At 46.0% G+C, this 4,569-nt stretch overlaps 1 pseudogene; it reads right to left on the bottom strand.

The window, feature by feature from the left end:
- Nucleotides 1-1,417: 1,417 nt before the first annotated feature.
- Nucleotides 1,418-2,568, bottom strand: LOC110547032 (large ribosomal subunit protein eL42-like; annotated as a pseudogene).
- Between the last annotated feature and the right edge of the window lie 2,001 nt (nucleotides 2,569-4,569).

Raw genomic sequence — 4,569 nt, forward strand, 5'->3', positions numbered from 1 at the left:
GGATTATTCAGACGCTAGACTTGCTTGACATCCATTACCTGCATTAGAAAACCTTCTCAGGGGGAAAATGAAAGGCTGTTGACCAAGGGCAAGCTGGGAAAGCCAGAGCACTCCTCAGCCCGGTTTTCAGATATCCCTACTTCTCTAGCTAAGGGGAGCTTGTGCTAAGAACCCAAGGACCTCATCGAAGCAGACACCAGAGGACAGAGGTGTGCCTGGCTGGGAGGAAGGCGCTTGGCATGTGCACATTTGAGACGAGGGCATCCTTGAGTCTTTCGATCCCTCTGGCTAGGCAAAGCTGACTTCCCACCCTTACTGGGGACAGCCTCCTCCTCTCTGTACCTGTAGCACGCTGTAGGCCTGTGTGTGAGGCAGATAGTTTGGTGTGTTTGTGTTACAATGAAAATCAGTACCAACTTGTTTAAAAGATTTGTGTTCTTTTTAACTAGGCGTATGTGTGGTTCTATGTGATGGTCTACGTGACTGCAGACCCCTGGAGAATCCGGAGAGAGCGTCAGGTCCCTGGAACAGGGGTGTAGGGGGATTCTAATCCAGCAACACGGCTACTCCGGCTGGAATACAGACTCGCCCTTAGCACCTACCTTTAGGTGAAATGCAGACGTAGTACACACATTGACATGCCTTTCCATGCATGTCAATGCATGAAAGAGACGTAGTACACACATTGACATGCCTTTCCATGCATGTCACTGCTGTACCCCTCACATATCTGGCATGGCTCAAGGAGATCCTCACTGCCTATTGTATCCCTGGGAATTTACCCAGTCTGTTGGGCAGATTTCCTGCAGATCAATATGAAGATGTACTCCTATGAAATAATGCTGTTTGGATGAGTTGATGGTTCTGTAATTCCTGATAATGGCTTTGTAGAATTCCTGCTTTTATTCAAGTAACTTTAAGCCCCGCCTGCAGAATAGCAAAGGTTGTATAAAGAGGATGAGCCAGCCAGGCTCGGTGGCCCACACCTGTAATCCCTGCACTCAGGGAAGCAGAGACAGGCGGATCTCTGTGAATTCAAGGCCAACCTGGTCTACAAAGTAAGTCCAGCACAGCCAAGGCTACACACAGAAACCCTGTGAGTCTGTGAGTCTTCATGTGTCACAAGCATATAAATTGCACTAAGAATAGGGCTTTGGACACATTTATGAGCAAGGTAAACATTCATTCTAGGTTAGGACCAAGGATGAGATCACAGGACTTGGTGTGCATCATGATAAGTAAAAACTATTGCTCTGGACTTTTCAATGAACTCATGGAATGAAAAGATAGCTGAAGAATGTTTAGTTAAATATGATGTTTTTGGGTTTTGTTTGTTTTTTTTGTTTGTTTGTTTTTTTTTTTTTGAGGTGAACAAAAGCTCGTGGTTTTATTTTACTGTCTTCACAACAAAATCGCATTAGAACTGGATCAGTTGGCCCTTTCTCCTCTTATTGCCTCTCAATTCAAAATGCTCGCATCTCTTATTAGCCAGCGTTCTCTTAGATCTGGGCTCCAGGTGCTCACGTCTCAGCACAATCTTCTTTGTAGTTTTAGCCTTTTTGTGGAAACTAGGCTTAGTCTGCCCACCACAGCCGCTCCCCCTGGGCATACAAGGAATCCTCACACTTCTTGTACTGTGTCACTTTGTGGGGCTGGTGCTTGCCACATTTCTTGCAGAATGTCCGGTGGGTCTTAGGAATGTTCACCGTGTCCACGGGAGCAGTATCGGCTCAGAAAGAAAAGCTAAATGGACAAGCATGTAAACTCCTTAAACCCTGTTAACCTATGACACAAAGAACTATTGCTTGGAGCTTACAACAAACTTGTGGAATGAAGTTCTAGAGAAGAAATGTTTAGTTGGGCACAAGTAATCAATAATCCTGCTGTATTTCCCTCTGCGTAATGACTCCATCTCTGTTTGTGATAATTGCTTTTATGGCTATGAGGTAAGTTTTCTTAGAGGGTGTAAAAGCCTAAGGACAAGAATAAAAGTTGTTGCTGGTTGGAGCCTCTTGGAGCCTGCTCGTCAGAGCTTTGCTCCATCCACCATCTATCAAATATGTGATTGTCTGTAAGTATGTGTGTATGTATGTATGCATGTATATATGTATATAAATATGTATGTATTATGAGGTTGTTGAAGCTTGTCTTGCTCAATCCACCCAGTGTGTGACTGTATATAAGTCTGCATGTCTGTATGTATCCATGCATGCATGTATGTATGTGTGTGTGTGAAGTTGGAGCCCACTTTGCTTCATCCACCAAGTTTCTGTGTGTGTCTGTGTGTGTGTGTGTGTGTGTGTGTGAATGTGTGGGTTTTTTTTCTCCTTTTTCTTTTCTTTCTCTCTCAGCAGCCTAAGCCAGAAGCTATCAGCTCTGGCAGTTAGACAGTTAAAGAAAGTTCAGAGTTTCTCCCCAGTTGTAAAGTACTGGTTCCTAAAGAGTTAATTGCCTGTTGCTACAAGCAGAGGTCCCAAGCCAGCAGCTCTGGCTTCTTCCTCCTCCCTTTTCTCCCTTTAATCTCCTACCAGCAAAGGCTACTTCCCCATACCATACCCCGGGAGCCATTAGCCTCTGGTCCTGTCAACTATACTGATACTTGCCTCAGTTTACCCTGGTGTCAAAGCTGGACTTTCACATATTTTATTATTTATTTCTAGATGAGAGTGGGCATTTTCAGGGTGATATGGCCATAGATTTTTTTTTTATTTTTAATTATGTGTTTGGTGTATGTCTGTGCACCCGAATGAAGTGCCTATAGTTGCCAGAAGAGGAAGATGGACTCTTGGGAAATACTGGCACTTGTGAATTGAGGGTGAAAGGGTTAGGATAACTTTGTAACCTATATGTCTTCTAAAGCCTATAGTTTTGAGTTTTAGGTCCAGGTTAAGCTAAAGCCTCTTAGTACCTTTCCAGAGAGAGAAGAAATGTGACCCTATTTGTGAGGACAGATATAAAAAAAGGGCAAGTAAGCAATCACCTTCACTCAGCAAAAGAAGGACCAGACCCTTGTCCTTGAGATAGCGTTTCTTAGCAACAAACCTAGACTTCTTCTGAGTAGCTTTTGACCTCCAGCCAAATTTTCAAGGATGAGCTAACCACCCCCACCTTCAATTGCAGCTGCATCCACACTTGGCAGGACTGGCCAAGCTTGAACACCTAAGACTAACCAATTATCTTACTTTATAGCTTCCTCATCCAATCCTAAATTGCCAAAACTAGAACTTCAAATCTCCCACAATTTTTCTTTTAAAAACCTAAAGGCCTTTGTCTCCTGGTGCCACTCTTTGCTGACCAGTGGGGGTGACCCCATTGTACAATGGTAAATAAACCTCTTGCTTTTGCCACGAGTCTTGGTCTGGGGGAGTTTCTGGGAAGGGCATGATTAAACCCCTGAGCTGTGAGACCCCAGGTCTTACATTTTTGGTGCGTTGGCCGGGAAAGGGCGTGCCCCTTCCCCAACCCTCATCAGACTGAACTCGGAGGTTGAGCTAGGAACAGGTTAGTCTGTTTCTGTCTTACCAATCTGTTTCTTGTCAGAGATGGCTGCCATGAGGCAGCCTCTCAATTAGATTTCTGTGGTACCAATCTGTTTCAGTTTAGGCGCCTATCTGGACCTTTTTGGTCATCTGATCAGTCATTGCGATTGACTGACGGTGTCAGAATATTGCTTGACTGGGAACTGGGGGACGCCCCAATTTCTGTTTGGGAGGTTGGATCTGAGACGGTCCTCCTCCCGTCTGATTTTCGTAGAGAACGACCGTCACCAGGCAGCCGTTCTATCAGAGCACTGTGGTACCACTCACAAGGGTGTCCTTGTTTGATTACTTGCCTGATTCTTTGTGTTTCTGTTGTTGTTGCCTCTCTGACTCTTTTGACAGGGAAATGGTCTAGCTTGAGAGCATCTGTAGAAGGGGTTTGAGTCCCCTGAGTGGTTCGAGGCCACTCGCCTGGAACGGTTTCATTAAGGCAGACAAACATGTCATTAATGCTAAGTCCATGGGACATCCTGTAGGACACTCAGCTTGCCCCTTTCTGTGAACAGGGAGGAGCAGAGAGATTCTGCTCCCCCAGCAATTTAAATCCTGTGTTTCTCATGTATGTATGTATTTTTCTGTGTCTGTTTCTTTGTAGACTTGGACTGATAAAAATTCGGACAGAGGATAGTTAAAATTAGAACTAGTTCTCAGCCAGGGAGTGCACATGGCTGCATGGCAGGACACCAAGCAGTGTGCTCTCCCTTCCGAGGAAGCCAAGGAGGGAATGCTTTCGGGTGGCTGGGGAGACCTGTGGAGCTGGGGCTGGAGCTTGGGCATGCACTTGAGCGTCTGTGGAATAACAATGCACACCCAGCAGGGCATGGGCTTGATGCGGCCCCTTGTTGCGATGGACAGCCAAAGAGCACAAGGGAGGGGAGAGGCCCAGCCAGGAAGCAGGTTCAGGACCTGCGGGGGAGGTAAGCTACAGTAGAGCTCACAAGGGAGCCAAGGGAGCAGGCAAGGCTCATGGGCTTGCTGGGTAGAAGTCCTTAGACATGGCTAGGCGGGGATTGGCACCGTAGCTGCTCCA

This window comes from Meriones unguiculatus, chromosome 7, assembly GCF_030254825.1.
Source record: "Meriones unguiculatus strain TT.TT164.6M chromosome 7, Bangor_MerUng_6.1, whole genome shotgun sequence".
Lineage (NCBI taxonomy): Eukaryota > Metazoa > Chordata > Mammalia > Rodentia > Muridae > Meriones > Meriones unguiculatus.